At 38.5% G+C, this 22,580-nt stretch overlaps 1 protein-coding gene and 1 pseudogene across 1 annotated transcript in view; both read right to left on the reverse strand.

The window, feature by feature from the left end:
• The window catches only part of Lhfpl2 (LHFPL tetraspan subfamily member 2), a 160,148-nt gene that overhangs the window by 115,197 nt on the left and 22,371 nt on the right, over window positions 1-22,580 (reverse strand). The window lies entirely within an intron of this gene.
• Window positions 16,480-17,226, reverse strand: LOC101573306 (annotated as a pseudogene).

Here is a 22,580-nt window from a genome sequence, read left to right on the forward strand (position 1 = left end):
GGGGGCTAGAAAATAGTTCAACAGTCTAAGCTCCTGCCTAGCAAGAGCAAGGACCTGGGTTCAACCCCCAGAACCACATGCTGTGTCAGCCACCAAAAGCAGGTGTGATGGTGCACGCCTGCAATCACAGCACTGGGGAGGCTGAGACAGGAGGATCACTACGAGTCCGAGCTGCTTAGTGAGACCTTGCACCACATAAGCAAACAAACAACTTCTGTAGTTGGTTGAATGCACTAGTATGGAGCCCATGGGTAAGGAGGGCCAACTGTGCAGTAATTTCAGTGACAAACTTGTTAGCTAATCCAACCCCAGGTGGCCCTAGTTTGCAAAAACCAGTTTTAGGAAACATAGCTCACTATCCCTGCAGGTGTGCCTAATTCCCCAGCCTGTCGTACCCATCTCAAGTCCCTTCTTGCACCATAACACTCTAATCTGTTACAAAGCATCTCTCAAGTATTATGGATACAGTTTTATTTTCTCAAATAAAGTAACTTAGATCTTGTTTGAGACTTCCATGATCCTTAAAGATAAAAACTTAAATGAGATTAAAAAGCTAAAAGTAAGGCAGGTGCAGGAGGCCACATCTACAGTTGCAGCAAGTCAGAAAGCTAAAGCAGAAGGATCCTGGGCAACATAAAAAGAAAAAAGAAAAATACAATTAGAAGCTAAGGATGAACTTTACCTCTACCACATAGACCTTATTAACAGAAAGCATATCATGTCTGCACACATGCCCTTGCTTGCCATGTCAATGATTAAATGAATAACAAACATCAAAAATTCCTGCTCAGCCTGAAAATATGTTACCAAATTTTATGTGTTTGGTACAGGGTCTCAGTACACAACTCAGACTCCCAGTGATCCTCCTGTTTTCAGTCTCCCCAGTACTGGGATTACAGGTATGCATCACCCCATACCTGGTCTTGGTGGCCAGTTCAGCACACTGGGAGGGCAGGGCGACGTGGCATGTGGTGTCAGGGATCGAACCCTGGTCCCTGTGCTTGCCCAAGCAGCTTAGTCTAGGTGGCTGGGGAGATGGCTCAGTGGAATAAGCACTTCCCTGCAAGCGCAAGGGCCTGACTTCAATCCTCGGTTCCGCCAATAAGAAAGAAAGAAAGAAAGAAGGAAAAAAGGAGAGAAAGAAAGAAAGAAAGAAAGAAAGAAAGAAAGAAAGAAAGAAAGAAAGAAAGAAAGAAAGAAAGAAAGAAGAGGGCCTTGCTCCTGTAAAATTATTTTGAAAGTTAACAGCATTGTACCTATTAAGTTCTTAAATAGATTTGAAATTTTTCTAAGTGAGTTTTTTCAGTTTGAGCCTTAAGTTAAAAAAAAAAACACACATATTCCTATCAAATGGGTAAACTAAATACCAATTTTAACAAAAGTTCTGATTTGTCATATTTTTCTCCCAATACATAGCCACACCAGAGTTTCAGAGGAATGCTCAATCAGTGAGTCTTCAGTGTGGGGCTGAGGTAATGAAAAGAGAAGCTAAAATTACAACCAGAGTGAGAAGAATATTTCTCCACTTTCTGATTTTCAGAATCATTAAGCTCTTAGAAAGAAAAAGGACTAATAAGTACAAGCAGACAATACACTTATGCCCTCAGAGCAAGATTACTAACCAAATCCTGTAAAGGAAGTTACTAAATAAAATACATGTTCTGGCTGACAAATTATGAAACAGAAATAGATAACCAGGCCAACATTTAATTTGGCCTGTGTCAAAACTCAAATTAGCCACTAAAGCAAAGTTAACTGAAAGTTCAAAAAACTAGAAAGTAACAGGAAATCACATTTAAACCTGCCCAACATTTGACCATCAACCTTGCCATTTGCCCTGAGCCAAGCCAGGGTGACCCTGCAGGCCAGTAGGGCACTTAAGTCGGGAAGATCAAGTAAGAATAGGAAGGGAATCCCCAGAGGAAACACCACGAAAATAGAATTAAGTAGAACAACACCAGCATTTGGTCTGGTGATGAAAGGTGTCAATGAGGATGATAAATATTTAGACCTTTGACTTCTCCGGGAGGGTAACAGAACAAATGTCTTTTTTTATAGGGGTCATTTGGTTTGCCTTGAGATTTACTAAGCTTAGATGATTCTACCATGTTCACAAAGCCACAGTTCTGGCAGGACTTGGGGCAGACAGCACCAGGAATCAGTCACTGACTTCCTCTGCCCAGGGTAAGCTCTCACTGACAATGGGAGTTACTCTCAGGTTTGTATATAATTAATATTCATGATAAAAACCCACTCTGAGTGAGACCAACTCACTTAAAAGAAGTATATTCTTTGAGAATATTTTATTTTATTAGTACCATGTTTGCAATACATGAAATTTACAATTATCTTGGGGAACAGGTATGTGTATATAACACAGCATGATTCTTTTTTAATCCCCTTTCTTCCCACCTCCCTCGTCAAAAACCACGTAAGATAAAAGACCCAGTTCAAGAAATGATTGAGTGAAATGGACATTTCTCAGAGGAAGAAGTACAAATGGCCAATAAATATATAAAAGATGTTTAACATCTCTGGCCACTAAAGGAATGGAAATTAAAACCATTTCCCTTAGAGCTCAAGCTCATTCAGCAATGGAAACACAACTCCAGCTACCACATCCCTCCTGAAACGTCACTCAGCAATGATAAAAGTCATGGCTAGATCTTAATGTGAAGGAGCCAACTGCTGTGTGGAAGTCTTTCTTAAAACCAAGTTTAAACTTTTCAAAATTAAATTAATGTAGAAAACACATACACACACACCAAAAAAAAAAAAAAAAAAACCTTTAGTCTCCTCAAAAAATAAAAAAGCATCCATTGTAGTATGGTACCAAACTAAAGAGTTTCCACTCAAATTTCCAGAAGAGGAGGCCCACCTGACATATTCCTTGGAGAATGACAAATCACTAATCCAGAAATGCAAAGATGGTAGTGACAAAGAGAAATAGAAAAGAATTAAGGTTCAAGTGATGCTGATACTTCTTTGACTTTTCAGAATAAGTTGGTCATAAGTAAAAAAGTTTCTGTTAATGTCAGAAAACACTAAAGGTACAACTTTTACAAAGCCCAAGTCACTTAAAATCTTTTCCACTCGCTTCTCTAAAACTAAGGAAATACAGAATTGAAAGAAATATGTCTTTCCCATTTTTCTAAACGAAATAAAAAGGTATGATACCAGGAAAGCATGTTACAGACTTACTCAATACTCTTACTAGATATAGTCCTTACTTGTTTAACATCTCCCTGTAGGGAAGTCTGCCAAACTCACCAACAGTATTAATTTACATGCTACATGTCCCATGAAAATCTGGGACACCACTGAGTTACAGGATGTTACAGTACAGGTTCTCTTATGTCCTGAGTGGTCACTGACCTTGAAAGGCCAGGGCCAAAATATTGGCTATCCTTGTAGCCCTTCTTTTTCTCTAATTTTTTGGTCTGCAAACTTAAGTTGTTAGCCCTCCAGAAGAGAAGCTTAATGATATTATTACCCTATCACATAGGTAGTTGAGCTCAACATCACTATCTGTCTAAATATCAAATGCCTTAGACATAACATGGAATAGGTATTTTCCAACAATTGTTGATATGCTAAATTTTAAATCCTGGCTGGGGAGATAGCTCTGCTGCATCAGCGCCTGCCTGCCAAGTGCAAGGTCCTGAGTTTGATTCCCAGTGCAAAAAAAAAAAAAAAATTTAAATTTAAACCCCTATAGAATGTGAAAAATAAAAAATAAACAATTACACATTTTTACACAGAAATTTAGAAATCTAACCACATACAACATTGTAGCAGATAGTCCTATGACATTTTTTTCTTGTCTCTTGTTTTCTTTTATTATCTTTTTAAAAAAAAAAAAACATTTACCTGAGAGAGACTATAGCAATAATCAATATGACATTAGAAGCAGTACACATTTAAAAGACCAGAATAACAGGAATTCCAAGAATGGCCTTAGTAGTACACATTGCTATCCTCAGTGCAGTTGCTTAGTTCACCAGTATCAGCATAAACAGTTAGTCAGGGTGAGAATCCTACCAGTTAATAATACTGAAAACATGCCCTGGGCAGAGGAACTCTGACCTGGAATTTAGTGAATGCACAAGAGAAACCGACCTGCTGATATCACATGAAAGCAAGCTAAGGGGTCTCCACAGCAAACCTGCACAGCTCATCTATGAGAACTGATTAAAAGCCAGCCTGTGCCACATGATGGATTACACCTCAGTATCTCCTTTAACCCTCACAACTCCCCACAGAAAGACAGGCTGTACTGCAGTATATGCATTTTACGAAGACAGAAACTGAGGCTTGGAGACTAAAGGAACTGACCTGAACTCCACGGCCTGTGCTCTTAACTACTATACTGAACTGTGTAACCTACTGATTATACCACAACAACCAAAGTTTTGTTCTAAGTATCAAAAACATCCAGTGAAAGAAAGCCATTGTTTTCTTAACCAGCAAAACGGTTTCAAACATCAAACAATTCCTTTTCCTTCCAGTCATTTTTTTTTTCTATTTCATTATATCTCCCTAGAGGGCTCTTGAAGTAAATGGGAAGGAGAACAAAAGCTATAAAAAAGTTCATACGCTGTACAGAGATTTCTCTTTGGAGAACAGATCCCAAGGAAGAGATTCCCAACACAAGGAGAAAAGCAATTGCTTAAGGATGTTTGCAGCAACAATATCAATGCCAACCTTAGACTGGAAAGAGTTCAAATGCCCTAATATGGGTTAGCCAAGCACGCTATGTCATAGAAAATGATAAAATACTAAGAACACTCTTCAAAATGAACAGATTGTGATTAAGGTAGATATCAATTATGCTAAATATTTTAAATTCAGTAATATGTACTTACCACTTAAAAACCATAGAACATTCCCCTACTCTATCTTAGTTGTATCACATATAGGTAAAAATTTTCTATGATGAATGTAATCATTATGTGTACCTAAAACGTACCAATAAAATCTGACTGAAGAAATCCCACAGAAACACAACATCAAAACCAAGAGCAAAACAGAAATGGAAATTGAATCTGCTATAGTCTACTACTGGTATAAAGCACCTGGAAAAAAAAAAACTGTATGAAAAATCAGGAGACCAGTAATAGATTGTTAAATAATTAGATGTTATATTGATGACAATGTCACATGCAAACCTTGACAACTGAAATTACTTTCTCCAATTTGTGTTAGTAGAATATCTGCTCTATAGTTTCATGAAAACTGGCTTTAAAATAAAACCAACAAAGTATATAATTCTTTATCCTATTTTTAAACTATAATCTAATTTTTAAATGTTTTATTATCATATTATGTAGGGACTTAAAGTTCAACATATCAATACTTGATGAAAAATACCTGCTCCTTATTATGCCTAAGATGTTTGAAATGCAGTGAGATAGTAAGGTTAAGCTTAATAGCCTAAATCATTTGATAATAACAATAAGCTTGTCAGAAATTCTGGATGGTTAACAACCTAAGTTTGCAGACCAAAATTAGAGAAAAAGAAGGGCTACAAGGAAAGCCAACATTTTGGCCCTAACCTTCTAAGGTCAATTAAGACTCAGGACATAAGAACTTGTACTGTAACGTCATGTACCTCGGTAGTGTCCCAAATTTTCTGATCAAGAAGATTATGGGGCCAAAGAGGAAAGTGATCAATGATGTAGAGTGTGCCTAAGGAGAGTCACATGGAGAGAACACACTCTCTCAGGCTTTCACAGAGAGCACACTGGCCAAGCAACGGCCGTGACTCATCCACATGGCTGACACTGACAAAGGTTCTACAATCTGAGGTACAGGATCTCAGGATAAATCCTGAGGGGATTTCACTGACCTTCTCAGACCAAAAAGCTACAAGTCTTGTTGCACAGGTCCTGCTTTACCTTGGTCTTAACCATCCAGTAGAAAAGGATGAAGATGAAATATAGGAAGTAAAGCCATGCTGTTATGTTGAGCTGTGGGGGACTCAGGTCAGTAATTTCTGACATTGCCAGTTAAGCAGAAGACCCAATGCTATTATGGGCTACTGGACTCTTTTAGAATATTTTGCTGAGTTTACACACCTATAATATTCAATAATGGAACTTAGAAAAAATGGAGTATACAGATGAATGTCCATTTTGTATCTGTGTATTCAAAGTGGTTAGGATAGATATATAATTGCATTCTCTTAATGAATAGAATGATTTGTTCTAATGGTGTTTGTAAAGAGGATCACAAGTCCACATCTTGTACAGCAATTAACCACTAAGAAGAATATATGCAGTGTGTTATTTGTTGAATCTGTACTTCCAATTTGATTTGAAACTGTCTCATTGCTATCCGTTTATCAATAAAATAAATAAATAAAACCAACAATATCCTAGGAACAGCAACAAGATACACAATTCTGTATCAGTGCTGCTCAAGGAACATTCCTTTAATCTTTTCTGTTTATTTTATTCTCTGCATTTACAAATTTTCTAAATCTCATCTATAGTGCTAAGCTACCAGGATTAAAGACATGGTAAATTTTCTAACAAAATGTACTCAACTTCATGTCTGAGAAACATGTACTTGTATTTCTACAATTTGTTCAGTTAACCAGTATAAAACAGTGTACCTGGAAATTCGTTTTAAATTTTGTTCTATCAAAAACTACAATAGGAAATTTCCATTCATTTATATAAAGAAGCATTATCAGGCTGCACTATAGATTTTGTTTATAGACCACTATACTGAGCTTCTAAAACTAGGAGCAGAAGCCATGGCCTCACTACATAAATTACATCTCTAACATTATTAGGAAGATCAGTTTATGGAAAAGGTTACAATTAATTGTTTTACTTTCTTTGATCTAAAATCAAACATTCTATGACATCTTGACAGTTACTGCAACATCAAATGCCAACAGGCACTAGGAGCAAAGTAAGCACTGACAAACTGTTCAGTCTCACAGCTAGGTGATCAAAGTCTGAGAAATCAGTAGTAGGACAGGGACATCTGCTACCCCAGAAATCTGCTTGTGGACCACAAGCTATCGGTTATTTCTTCCATCATCTTTCAAAATATGTACCAGGACTTCTGGAATCTTTATTTTATCACTGTCACTCCCATGACTAGGTTGCCACCTGAAATGAACATAATTCCAACCAGTCACCTGACAGCACACATACATGGCTTGTTAGATGGGCAAAATCACACAAATTGTGCAAAAGGGAAAATATTAAATTCTGAGGAGTTTTAAGATTAGGGGTGATTAATCCAAACATAATCTGCAGGTCCTGTGTCTTGATTCCTGAGTTAAATTTTATGACAGAAAATCCATTAATATTCTGAGGAAAAAAATAAAACAGATAATTATTAATAACTAACTCCAGCCAGTAACTCTGATATTTGGCTGAACAGCAGGGCAAGTCCTCTATGTTTCTAATTTAAAATATCAAATTTTTTTTGGGGGGTGTTGAATGAAATGTTTTATTTGGTGCTTTATGCTTTAAGATTATGTATTTTTTGGTGATTTTTAAAAAAATTTTTATTCATTTTAATGAGAAAAAAATAGCAATGAAATAGTTTCAAAACAGTTTAGTAGGACAGTTACAATAATTAATACATTGCATATTATTGTCTTTGTAGTAATTATTCAGAGGACAAGATGCAGACATAATATCTTGTCTAAACAATATTAGTACAAATCTTTTTTCTCTTTGAAATAAAAGAATGTAGCTTAAAGTATCAATTTTAATTAAATCTTTCTACAGATTCACTTTCTCTATGATATGTCATAAAATTTAACTCAGGAATCAAGACACAAGGACCTGCAGATTAATTGTGTTTGGATTAATCATCCCTAATATTTTTTTCTTTTTTGGGGGGTGACTGGGACCTTGTGCTTTCTAGGCAGGCATTTATGCCACTGAGCTATGTCCCCAGCCCAATCATTCCTAATCTTAAAATTCCTCAGAATTTAATATAACCCCAAAATGAATCATCTCTCCATGGTATTATCAACAGACAAAATTAATAACCTGACAATCACAATCTCACCTGGGGCTCTTTCAAAGCTTTCAAGTATTACATTTAATCCTTGTACATAAAATGATACCACATTCAACAACACATTCAATAAAATTAACATTCCAGTACAAAGCATAGTGAAGTAATAAAGATAAACAGATGTTACCAGCAAAAATTCTGTCCTAAAATATAAAGCTCCACACAACTCAACTGATAATCATCAAGCAACCATTCTGCTCTAAGGAGGTGCTTCTGAGTCTGGTTTCCTCATAGGAAAAAAATCTTGGGCAAAATTAAAAAGTTAACAAACCCATGTCAATTGTTAACCATTATCAAAACAAAATAAAACTTGTCCATTAAATTCAAAAGTCTGGGACCTCTCTGAAAGACTTTATTGCACCTTTACTTTCCTAATGCCAACCATGACCATTTGGTTCCACATGAACGTCCCTAGAAGCAGCATTAACTTATTTATGACACTGGGGACTAGGCAATGAATGATTGTTCAGTGCTATTTAATGTACAAGACAGAAATTTATTAAATGGCAATGAAGTAGTAATTACCAAATGGTTCCCCTGCAGCTCAAAAAGTCAGTAATTAAATATCACTTACTGCACTATGATTGTGAGTTATTAAACAGTACTAATGGACCAGTTCATTAGATGGTACCTCTGTGTCCTGAAAGGGGCATTTCCTACAACTCATCATGAGCAAACACAGACACTAGGAAAATCCAGCAATATTCTGAGAAACAAAAATAAAACAGATATATCAGTACCTAACTCCAGCTAGGAACCCTGGTATTTGGCTGAACAGCAGAGCAAGCTCTTTATGCAACATCCTCGCATGGAAGTCCTTGTAGCCAGAGTACCAAGACACCAGCCCCACAACAGGCCTGTCTTACTTTGTAGTTGTACCCAAAGATCGGATGTACCTTTTCCCATAAGTTTATATTTTGTCATTCTGATACATCACCAAAAGACATTAAAAAGAAGTCACAGTTAAATTACATTAAAATTTTCTATATCTATCCTGGAAACCTCCTCCCCAATATTTTATGGTATATCTTAATTCCCTGCATCCAGATGGTTCCCACCACATACTCCCACTTTATCCTGCACTGGTCTCTCCATTAGCTGTCCTATCATTTCCCTCAAGTTAGTGACCCTCAAAGTTCAACATGAAAAGTCTATCTCCTCAAGGTTTTACTTGATGAGGAGACAAGATATCAAAAAAAAAAAAAAAAAAAAAAACCTCTCCCAAACTGCAATGATTACTGTTGGGTTTTCTCCCACCAAGCTAGTTACCTAGATCTTACTTGTTAATGCAGTAGTCTTAACAAACTATCCCTGACTGATCTGTATAATGTCCAAACAAAGACAGCACTGGGCAGTAGAAGAACAAACACTAAAAAAGCTTTTAAAGAAGATATGTGATATCCTTATCATTAGATGAACTCAAAGTGTAAAAAAAAAGATAAGCAATGAACCAGCAAATGGGTGTAAAGTGTCAGGTGACACCAGAGGATGGGCAAATAAGATCAAAGAGATAAAGTTCAAAGAGGTGAGACAACAGGTCGTTAGTCACATTGATGAAGTATAATCTCACAGAGAGAAATGTCCCAAGAAAGCATTCTAGAAAAATCAGAGATGGTCATGAAAGCACTGTTTCCTTAGAAGCGATGCTAGAATACACCCTGGAAGATCACAACTTCAAGTAAGAACTCAGCATTAATTTTTTAAATGCCCATCAAATTACAAAATATTATTTGCTACACTTTTACTGCCAAAAAACTCTCTTTAGCAAAATTTTAGGAATAACATGAAAATATGCAATAGGACAAAACTGTCCAAAACAGAGTTTGATAAAGGGCAGTTTTAATTACACCACTCCATATGACAATTACTTAAAGTCAAGAAAGGATGTAGCTGCATACTAGGATCATATAAGAGAAAGATATGTGTAGGACAAAATGTTTTGATTTTGAAATACTGAAAATTTTTAATTAACCATTAAGCCTCCCCTCTAATTAGTTATCAAAACTCTTATTTGGAAAAAGAAAAGAGTACCTAAAAAGTTTGGAATATTTAGTAGTTTAAATCACAATAGAAAAAACAACATTAAGGAAAGTCACCAAGAGGCTTTCTTCACCATGGAAATAATTTGATGTCACATGTGAATAATTCCAGGAGTTCCTGCCACCATAGAGTTCCTTTCTACTGTGTTATTCTTCCTTCTGAAATGAAGTTATTACTTCCTTGTGTTCTGTAATTTTTCTGTATTTGCAGATGGATTTAGACTCTTCTTTCAATTAGAAGGGTCAATAACATAAGCTTGGGTTTTGGATGTTTTGTTTATGAAACTATAAATTCAAATATTTTGTATATTGTTCTACTTGCTTCTTATTTATCAATACATAGATTTAGAATGCTTTATACTGGAGACTACTTTGTTCTTTAAATTGCAAGTTTAAAGGATATTTTAAAAGAAAAACTAGAAATTAAATGACACCTATTAAATGACCTACATAGACACAAACAGAATAAACCATGAAATTTTAGTTTTAAAAAATGGTATACATTTCCGCAGGTAATTTGTGAATCTACATGAATATCCAAAGTGGTCACACTCTGACTGTAGTTTTAATCCTTTTATTCTATGAGATAACTAGACAAATATTATGCAAAGATAGTTACTGGACCATTTTTATAACTTGGAAAAACTGCCACCTATAAGAGACCAGTTAAACAAATTGTAACACATCTACACAATGGACTATTCTTCAGATAGTAAGGAGGCATTTCCAAATTTACGACATAAGACTACCACCGTCTACTGAAAAGGAAAAAATGTTTTATAACATCTCAAATCTAAGTTTGTAAATATGTTCATGTGTGTGCATGAAAACGATCTAAATATGGGCAACAATTAAAATTAGAAAGGCATGGTTCGTAATTTCTTTGTATCTTTAGATATAAATCGTCTACAAAGTACTTTCCTTTAACATAAAGAATCCAGAAAATTAAGCTCCTATTCTTTTGAATAAAAAAAATGACATACTTTTTATAGAAATAATCTTTATATAGAGAGTTAACGGTCATTCTTTATTCACAAGACGACAATCTACCGCCATACATCAAGGGCTGCCAAATGGAAGCAGCCTGACGCTCAGCTTGGTGCCTGCTCTAGGAAACCACTCCCAGCATGACTGGATCACCAACCTGGGCTGTCTTGTGCCTCTTCACAGGAAGAGCCCCTGGGTGGAACCTGGGATTCCACGAGAGACCAGTAGCAGGCTCCTACTTCCAAAATGCTAGTTGACATCTTGATATTTGGCACAGGGCCCAGTCTGAAAGGGCCCTTGAATGAAATGTCACAGAAGGGACTGAAAGGATAGAAAAGCCAGGATGCCTTGCATCTGTTCCACTTTCCATACATGAAGCCAGCAAGCCAATAGGCAAGACTGAGTTTGAGGGCCATGGCAAGATTCCATTCAGAGGCAAAAGCTTCACTGCAGATCCAGGACTGTGGTCTACACTGAGCATGGGGTGTGGAGGAAAGGGGAAGGTCTCTTCTACATACTCATACATTGTAAATCTAAGGACACCAGCAAATAAGATGCTAAGCAAAATGGTCATTAAGCTACACACACACACACACACACACACACACACACACACACACACACACACAGAGTCCAGAGAGAAAAGCACACTATCAATAATGGCTCTGGTACAGAGCCTCTAAATCTAGTATAAAAATTCAGGCAGTGAGGAAAGCACTGCCTGGCTGCTGAATTCCTTCCTTTCCCTATTCCCTCTCTTTTCCTTCCACCTTTCTCTTCTGTGCATCCTGAATAATTCTTAATCCGCACTGAAAATGTGGTTTTGGCCAAACAGAGGGACTGCAAAGAGAAGACATAATCAGCCCACAAGCAGCACAAGTCACAGTGAATGGACATTAGAGGATGAATGTTTCTCCTTCAGAAATAAGGAGCAGAGAGTGGCACAGCTCTGATCATAGGGCTTCACTGCTGTGATGATGAAAAAAACTCATTAATTGACTAGTTGCTACAATCATGCAAAATGGAAAAGGTATAAATTCTTCTAAGACTAACAGAACATATGCCATCTCCTTCAGCACAGCATGGTAGTACCTGCCTGTTCATCAGAGAGCTGACAGGCGCTTGGCCTAAAGCTGTACACATAGAGAACAAAGCATTAGCAAGCTGTGACGGTGCAGCCTAACAGTGCAGAGCACACTAGATCCATGGGGACTGAGGGACAAGAGAAATCCTTCAAAGTGAATCAAGGCCTGGGTATCAAACTCTGCCTATCCTTAGTCTTCATTTCAGCAGCCATAAAAGCCACTGCTTCTGAGCCTTCTGCACATCCTTCTCAGTACTTGATCTGCTGGAGCTAGGAGGAGCCTAGGAAATGATACTAAGCTTGTTCCTCCACTCCCTGCCAGAGATCTGGGACAGGAACATTCCAGGCAGGAAAGACAATCACATATGCTAGTCCTGCTGGGGCAAGAGCATGGTAGCTGATGACCAGAAAGAAAGGCTTTCTAGGAAGAGGAGAGCAAGCACTGGAAGAATTGTGTTCAAATGGGACCTGGAAGCAGACAGGACCAATAGAACACACAGAGTTAAGTGATTCTTAACACAAAATTTATCTGTTATCCTGTAGGTGATAAGGAAACGCTGCAAAATTTTAAGGGATTGAACATAGTCTAATTTGAAGTCTAATTTACATCTTGGCAGCTGCTGTGTGTATATATAATGAATCCTATGGGAACTCAAACTATAAATTTTACTGAAAAATCTGCTGTTAAAACTCAGAGCACACTGAGGCCACAAAGAGGAGTCAAATTCCATTTTCCTGCAAGGGTGCAACCCAGCTCTCTGAAGGCACACACAAGATATGTGCCTCACTCACTAAAACCTCACAGTCCTTTGCAGGATAAAGTGGCCCTTTCTAGTGAATAAATTTTTCTCTAAAACAACAAAACACCTATGTTTACTTTGATACTTTTTGTATTACAAAAGACAAAACAAACCATACAAAAAAAGATGATTTCATAATAGGAACTACATTATGTTACCAATTAATGTACAGTTAGCTGTTGATTGACAGTGGAGCATTTCCTACTGTCTACATGCTTACTCTTCAAATTCCAATACCATGAAAAACTTTTCTCCACAAATTAAACAGATTTCTTTCAACTAGTTGAATAATATTAAGGAAATGCAAGAATGATCAGTATTTTGCATAAATTTACATTCATAAATTAGAAGTAGAAAAGTAGCCACTAAAGCGAGTCACTAATATTACAGTATGATTTCTATCTTTCAGGATTGGAATGTCACTGTACAATCAGTCTTCCAAAACACTGAAAATATGACTACTGGTTATCCAGAGCCTTCCTGTAAGCAGTTAGACTGCTTAACAAATATCCTCATCATAAGCCCATAATGAGAGCAGAGTTTGCTATAAAAGTTCATTGGGCATGAAGACTTGGCTCCATTGTTTAACAGCTTGATCCAAAGCAATTATTAAAATTAATTTTCAACAGCAATAAAAATAATTTGGCTAAAAGAATAAACTAATAAGCAGTCAAATACCTACCTGTGGAACATTTACGCTACACAAAAGCCACCTCTCCTTGTCCCAAAACTGAGTTACCTCTCCCTGAAGAGGTGGTAGCTCAAGGGGTTGGTGGCAGCAGCTCTCTTGAAAGTGCTGTGCTTAGCTTTATAGCAGCATTTGGTCTTGCACTGAGAAAGCCTTTGGGCTGGGAAACTATGATCCATTACTTACCTTGGGCCAAGGGTCATCCTTCATACAGGATGAACCACTAGTAGTCCAAAGACAGCGAGACTCACTGGTCTCTCTCCCTAGTGGACTCCATCAAGTACACACCTGGCAGACAAAGCACAAAAGGATAAGGCAGCCCTGTGGAATAGCAGTTGTACACAGATGCTGATGTATTTTCTGGTACAACTAATGGCAATTCCTGTCATCTCTTTGCAGGTTCCCCCTGAGGGACAGGCACCATACTTCCTTTACTAGCCTTCTATGTTTTTAGTGAGCTTACTTCTCTCTCATACCACAGATAAGTTTCTCAGATGAGAAATAAATGTTACTGATTCTACAAGATCGTGATGGGCTGGGATCATGTCCTCATTTCTCTGGTTCATAAATCTAGGGTACTCCCTTGTATTCTTGAAGTAACTAGAGGAGACCAGGAAGGAGACTTTTCCAACCTTTTCACAGCATGGCATGTTAAGAAAAGAATTCACATGCCTACTCTACAACCTGGTAGTTATTAGAAAGTCTAGCCAAAGTGGTGTTTTAAAATAGCCTTTAAATCAAGCAAAGCTGAATGAGAGTAGTAGAAATCCAATTCTACTATTTACTGATTGTAAGATCTTGGGAAAGCTGTCCAACTAGTGAGTCAGTTTGATCAGGTACCAAATGGCAGGGAAGGGTATAGATATTAATATCTGCATCAAAGATTATCAGAAGGATAATAGAAAGACGTAAATAACTGTAGTTGCAAGAAGTTCTGATCACCATCCTTCCTGGATGTCCTAAGCAAATGCTACTACATAACTTTCTGTGGTCACAAAAGTACCCTTAATAGTTGAAGAACAGGCCTTAGAAATACTGCTTGCTGACTAAAGTTGCCTTTAGCATCAGTGTTGCTTGAAATGTTAGTAGATAGTAAGGTTTGCCTCTATATTTAAGAAGGCCCCATGAGTTAAATATGCCAGAATAGTCCTGGCCCTCAGCTTGGATTGGTCAGCCTCAATGTGCTGGGAAAACCTGGACTGCTTTGCCTCAGCACTTGCAAAAGAATTAAGACCATTTTCATCTCGCCCTTAGGAAGTGCATCCAATAGACAAATCTACTAGAGTAACTACATACTTTCTTTGGCTAGAGTTCTTAACTCCTCTCATCTGGATGTTGGAGCATAGGAGATGGCAAAAAAGGGTATTCCTTCACCCACATGATGAGAATCGGAGCCTCTGGATAATGTTCACTCCTTTTATTTATTTGTTTATTTATTTAGAGGGACTAGTTCTTTATTTCAAAAAGACACTTGTCAATATTCAGTATCAAAACAGTTGCCCTACTGGTTCTTGTTTTTCCTGAGTGGTCCCAGAGATCACAACTAAGGCGCATACATTTTAAGCCAATAAGCTGCAAGATGTACACCTAACAGACCTCACTGAGACCTCATCTAAAGTGGGGACTGGATTGGGGAAAAAGCTTCAAACGAGCACTACACTACCAGCCCACAAACTGGAGAGAACTCTTCACAGCCAGATGGGGAAGCCATGCACTCCAATCCTAAAGAAGCAAAATTTCAAAATAATATAAAATTTTAAAAGTTTTGCATATAAGCTATTCAAGATTTCCCCAGCACTGACTGATACAAAGCATAATGAGATGGCACTTTTAGAGACAGCAGCTTCAGACCCAGAAAAGGGTGAGATGAGTTTCATATGGCTGAGTAAGTGGCAAAAACATTATTTTTCTTTCAAAGAGACAGGAAAGCAATTAAGTGGTCACCTCAACAGTAAGGAAGGGATACATGATCTGTTCAGTGAGCAGCTGAAAAAGGGGTAGAAATAGGACAAAAATTTGGTCTCATAGCTGGGGATATGGCTCAGTGGTAGAGCTCTTGCCTAACATGCATGAGTCCCTCTATGGGTTCAATCCCAGCATCACCAAACAACAAAAACGAAAACAAAAAGTAAAAAAAAAAGCCTCAGTCTCAGAGGTCTAACCATTATATTTTGCTCACTTCTGATGAGAAAAGTAACAAAAATAAAGTTGTCCAAAGACATATTGAAACTCAAAACCTGAGCAGCACGGTTTTGGTTTTTGGCTAACTCCTCCTGGAATCACCTTTCTGGCTTAGCTGGTACTTGGTACAGAGCTGTAAGGTCTCCCTGGTGGCGTCTCCCTGGATTCTGTTTGGCTCTTGGTAAGGCATGCCCATACTTCTTTTCTTCCTCTATGGAGAGAGCACTATACATTAGGCTGAAAGGTTACCTTCCAAAGTGAGAATGGAATTAGATTGTGGCTTCAGAGCTGTGCAATTATTTGGAACATTTTACAAATGGTTTGTTACAACTAAAAGTTATTACAAATGTGTACATCACAACATGCTTTTAAAGACGCTTTGCAATTGTGCTCACATTCCCTTAAATGTTGTTCCTAAAGTGCTCGGCCTCTAGCCCAGCTGGAATCTCTGGGAAGAGACAGAGACAGTTTGATGAGAAAGACAGGGAGGTGGGGGTGGGGGGGTGAGGAGAGGATGTAGAAGGGAGAAAGCAGCCTTCCAGTTAAAGATCAGCCCTCAGTTTTGAGGTCAGCTCCAGGCAGGCTGGCCTCAGGCGGTGTGTTGGGGTCAAAGGGAGGAGCAGTGGCAGGGCAGGAGGGGGTGGGGGAGCTCTAGATCTCATTCAGGTCAAGTAGAGTCTGGTCCAGCATCCTTTGTGTACAGAGGTGCTCCTCTTTGGTGCAGTTCAGCTTATCTTCCAAGTCATCAATTGCCTTTTCCAGTTTGGCTACTGATCTCTCAGCAAACTCAGCTTGCGTGGGTCTCCGCCTCCTTGAGTTTATCAGTAAGAATCTTTATTTCTTCCTCATATTTGTCTTCTTTTTGCAAGTACTTTTCTTCAGCAGCACTCAGACACTTCAGGTTCTGGTCCATCAGTCTTATCTGCTCATCCATCTCCTGGCAACGGGACTCTGCCAGCTCAGCTCGTTCCTCTGTGCATTCCAAATCTCCTTCAATAATCATCAACTTACGAGTCACCTCTTCATACCTCCTATCCGCCTCTTCAGCAACGTGTTCAGCTTCTTTAAGCTGGATTTCCTTGAGCTCTATCTTTTCTTCATCTTTTAGGGCCCAGTTCTCAGTAACCTTCATACCTCTCTCACTCTCATCGGCAGCTTTTTCAGCTTGCTTCAGCTTTTGCAGGCTAGTGGCCATGCGCTCCTGTGCAGGGCCAGCTCCTCTTCAACCAGCTGGATCCTACGGCTCAAGGAGGCTACCTCTGCTTCAGCCTGTTCCTGAGCCCACCTTTCTCCCTCCACTTCACGCTGGAGGCATTCGGCCCTCTCCTCTGCATCATCGGCATGCTGCTGAAGAACCTGGATCTTGCGCTTCACCGCCTTGGTGGTGATCCTGGCCATAGTGCCCAGCCAGCAACCTCTGGGTCTTGGTCCCTGCCTCCTCAGTTAGGCTCTACAGCTACTTCTTGCCTCTACTTCCCTGTTCACTCATTTTAAAGATAAAATGTCTACTTCTAAATTCTGCTCTTGTAATTAGAAAAGCAATTTTAAATCAGACTGATACAAATGCTTCTCACAGTATCAGGCCTGCAAAACTATTACCTCTATTGCCACATGTAAGACTGCATCCATTTCATTTTTGAACAAGGTGTGATTAAAAAATATGGTGAATGTTAAAAAGATTTTGAATTATAGTAAAAGACACACTGCCATAAATTTCTCCCAAAATAATCCCCCTCAGGTGGAACACATTTACTACTATCATTCTTTCCATTTCCTGGTGCAGTTCTGGAAATCCTTTTTTGTGGATGTCTTGAGTTGTGCTGTTGTAGCTATCCTGATGTCATGCATTAATTCAAAACATTGACTTTTCATGGTGATTTTTACTTTGGGGAAGAACCAGAAGTTACAAGGTAGTAGACCCAGTGAATAAGATAGATAAGGAAGCATCATTATGGTTTTATGAGCTTGCCTTTCTGTTGGATGGCACTCAGCAGCAGCACTCACTGAATTTTTTTGTACACTGTAAAGATACTCATGAAAAAGGACTTGTAGAACTGCTTCCAAAGAATAATGAGGTAAGGTGTATTTGAGGTGAGAGAGTATTTTGAGGCGAGCAATGTGTCTTTTACTATAATAATATTCACTGTAGTTTTTGATCATATCTTGTCTTTAAGAAATATTTTGCTAATTATTTTGTAATATTTGTAGTTAAACTTGTATGAGGCCAGGCTGGCTCTACAAATTTAAAAATGTAAATATCTATATAGTTCCTTTTTTGAAAATGACTAAAATATTTAAGAGCAGGAAGAAGAAAAGGCATTGGCATCCTTTGGGATAACACTTTATTGAAAAGAAGTAATTATTAAACACTTAAAACATGTTCTTTTCTTTGATCTTCACAAAAATTATGAGGTATAATTAGTCTCAATTTACAGATGAGGAGACTGAAGCAAAGATCAATCAGCTGATAAATAAGAGTCAGTTTGAAAACAGCATTCTGATTCCAAAACCAGAGTTTTTAACCACTTGAGACTCTGCTAATTCTATCTTACCTAGCAATAGTTTATAAACTGAAGTCCCACGTTCTATCATACACTGCTGAAGAATATTGGACTGCCGTCTACTATGGGGCAGAATTAATATGTCAGGAGTGCTGCATGTGCAGACACTCAAGGTCTCTGGACCCTCGCCCCTGAAAGCCTTTGGAATACCAATCCTCATCCTATATCCAAAGGCGCTCAGTAGGGAGTAAGAAGGAAAGAAAAAAGGAGCAAGTCCTTCTCCACTTGAGAATCACAAGAGCAAACAGAAAAGCAAATGGAAAGGACATCAAAAATGTAAAACAAGAAATACCTGATTGCAAGCACAGGAAGAAGAAGAAAAAAGAAAGACAACGCAAAGTCACACAATAGATTTTTTTTTCTCTTTCTGCATTGCAAAATGAGTAATTAGATTTAAAACAATACAATTTTTTTGGAAAGTCATAGGAGTCAGCAACGAATAGAAAACTGTTTTCTAAGAACAAAGCCATACATGGTGGGCATTCTTTGTTCTTTCATAAACTCTAAGCCCAAGATTACAGATTAAGACTTGCCAGACAATCTATCATCTACAAATCTATCCTCTTGGTAGGAACAGGACCAGAATGCTTATTTAGCCTAATAAAAAAAGAATTACTATTGCCTCATTTAAAAAAATCAAATTTGTATTAAAAACTCAATACTAGGAATAAGAAGAACCTTTATGCTGATACCACCCATTTCATACCCAAAGTAAAAATAACCAAGATGATCAAGTTGATACAAACACACACACACACACACACACACACACACACACACACAACACTCACATTCTTTTGCTCTTCTTCCCCATCTAGTAGGGTATCACAAGTGACTCACCTTGATGACCACGCAGCAGAGCTTATCTTGGCAAAAATGGCACTAGCATTTAGAATTAAAAGTGCCCGTGGCATCCATGCTCTGAAGACCAGGAATGCTTACAGAGTTGTCACACTGTCCCCTTCCCACATGCTCCCCAAGTCTTTCTCTCTCTTGTCTTCCTTTACCTTGCTTTCTAGTCATCTACTCCCCATTCTCTCATGCCATAGCCAATCCCAATCTCTTTTCCCTTTGTAACTACCTTGACTATGGACTGCTTCTGAGGACATTTTACTAAAACTGCAAAGCAAGGAATAGTAAGAATGATAAGACAATCATATGTAAGCTTCAGAACACCATATCAATAAATTAGTTCATCTCCCCTAATCCCTCTCTGTGGACTAACTCAGAGAAGAAAGAAAAAGAAGTCAGTTTATGGGTGATCCCAACAGTTACCCTTAGGATATCTGATTTTCATTGCTGGTCCTCATATCCTTTGTAAGAATATAATATTCCTCTGCTTGCAACATTATCACCCACCATTCCTGATATTAGTCTCCTATTGACATCAGCATTAACAGTGACATACCTGATGCCCACACCCTGACAGCGTGAGCTTCTTTGCATTTTGGTGCCAACCTGCTACAAGGCAGTTTACCCATTCTGCTGTCCTAATTAAGCAAATTTTCCATGGGGTTATCAATTCTGACTTCTCTGAAGCAAACTCGGCTTCTGGAGAACTCACTGTGCAGGCCTCAAAACCTGAAATGTCACAAGTTTATTCTTACAATGATGATTACACCATTTCTAGGATTTCCTAAAAGTTAACATATACATAGAAGCTATCACTACTCTCATAAGAAACAGATGTAATTGAGTAATAACCAACTCACAATTGAGGAGACAGTTTATCCTGTAGACTAACAGGCGTATGAGCATGCACTCTCATCTCCACAGGGGGAATCATTATGAGCTACACTCTAGGAAACACCTTTTCTCGTTTGTTTTTTTTGTTTGTTTGTTTTTTGTTTTTGAGCTCTTATAGTCACATCTCATTTACTCTTCTCTCATTGCTGGGACAAATACCCAACACCCAAAACAAAGGAAGGAAACGTTTATTTAGCTCACAGCTAATGGAGGTTTCAGTCCATACTCAGCCGGCACCAAGGCAGAGTGGCAGGTGGCAGAGGGCAGCCCTTCCTGGTGGGGGCATAAAGCAAAGAGAGCAAGGGGAGTGGCAAGAGCTCAGGCAGCTAGCTAGCCTCTCTCCCCAACTTTACATTATAATGCAGAGTATCTGCCCCAGGGCACTCAAACCCATAATCCTAGCACTGGATCAAGAATCAATCACAAACTCCAGAAGCCACCCCATGACTGTCTGGGGCTTTGGGGGGATACCTAGACATAAACCATAACACCCTGGATTTAGAAAAGAATGATCTCACCTTAGACAAATAACTGCAAAGTTCATCCAGACTATGAACTTCAGGGAGATTCAAAGTTGCTTTGGGACACGAGACAATAATTTGGGATAAGGCATCAGATAAGACAGCTGCCTAAATTCTAGATTAAAGCAGAGTAACACTATTTGTTGTGCTTAATAGTTGCCGCTAAGTGATACCTACTAAAATTAAAATTTTAATAGACTATGCCACAGAAACTTAAAAGTTGGCAAGGTAGGACAAAGTTTTTATATGGTCATAAATAGTTTTATTTAATTCTTCAGGAAGATCCACAAACTACTTCTCAAGCGTCTAAGAATAAGCTTTCAGTAGAATATGGACAAAGAAATAGACTTCAGGCAATTAGTTTTCAGTCCTGAGGACAGAATTCAGGAGCACTCTAGTACTGAGCTATATCCCCACCCTTTGGGTTATTATTGTTATTATTACTTTAGTTGGTTAGTTTTATTTTGGAAACAGGGTCTTGCTAAATTGCCCAGGCTGGTTGAAACTTGAGATCCTCCTATCTCAGCCCCTGGAGTACTTGAGATTATAGGCATTTGTCACTGTGCCTCGCTAAAACAACTATAAACAGTATCTCACATTTGGGGGTGAAGAATTTGGGCAAGGAGTGTGATGCTTCTGTTCCACAGGGCAATTCCAAGATCACAGGTAGCGTTCAGTAGGTGGACAGGCTAGCCTGGATGATCCAATGTGTATTTCCTTGCATGTGAAGGTAGCTGAAAGACTGGGTTCAGCTGACACTCTGCACTTGCATAGTCTGTCTTGCCATGAAAGCCTTGCACGGTGTCCAGACTTCCTAAACGGCAGCTCTAGACTTGCAGAGTGGTATTCCAGCCAATGAAGTAGAAACTGACAGCCTTCTGTGACACAGCTTCAGATTTATACTTCTGTTATACTCTAGACCGTGGACAAGTCTATCCAAATTCAAGAGAGTGATTTACTTTAAAATCCAGAACCTCTTCAGCTACACTGTTTTTTAAAAATTAGAAAATCTGATGAGGATAATTCACCTGAACTTTGCTACTGAATACATACATTCAGATGGCCTCAGAAGGATGCAGGGCTACTTTTGAGAAAACTGGTCAAAAACAGCAATGAAAACACAATGGTATTAAATAGAGTTGGGGTTTAAAATTAGCCAAGAGCTCTACTATTATTAAAAGGTGCTGAACCAACAAGACTAAAATTTGTGTCAATGGCCCAAGTATCTCTCTTACATGGCTTTGGCTTTTGGAAACTTCTAGGATTTCACTGAGGCTACTGTCCTTGAGGAGAGACTGTTAGATGAACTGGCTCATAGCTTGAAAGTCTACAAAGAGGACCTCAAACTAAGAGGTCAAAGGGAACAACTGACTGCAAAAGGCTTCATATCACCATCACACCGGGGCACTGGTTCTCAATCCAGGCAGCTGTGCTCTTTCCCTTTCCAGGGCACACTTATTTGGCAATATCTGAAGATACTCTTAATTGTCCTGATTGATTGGGAGAGGGAAGTTCTACAGACATAACAACAGTAGAGGCCAGGGATACTGCTAAACGTCTTCTAATGCATAGAACAGTGCCCATAACAACAGCAAAACTACCCATTACAAAATGTCAGTAGTGCCAAGGGTGAATATACCTGCTCTAAAGCACAGCCGCTGCTAAGCAGCTCCACTTTCTATTCGTTATTATTTTTTTTCTCTGTGTTCTGGGACCAGGCACATACAGTTTAATTTCTATGAGTCAAACACACATATGGTGCAGGTCCATGAACATACTTCATTTTAAACTGTAATTCACACCATGAAACCATTCTGTAACATAACATTTACAAGTCACTTTTAATTTAGGTGAACCAATCTCATCAGCAATGCTAAAAGCAAACACACTCACAGAGAAAGTGAGAGAAAGAGACAGACAGAGA

The sequence above is a fragment of the Octodon degus genome, unplaced genomic scaffold (genome assembly GCF_000260255.1).
Source record: "Octodon degus isolate 3935 unplaced genomic scaffold, OctDeg1.0 scaffold00238, whole genome shotgun sequence".
NCBI classification, from domain to species: Eukaryota; Metazoa; Chordata; class Mammalia; order Rodentia; family Octodontidae; genus Octodon; species Octodon degus.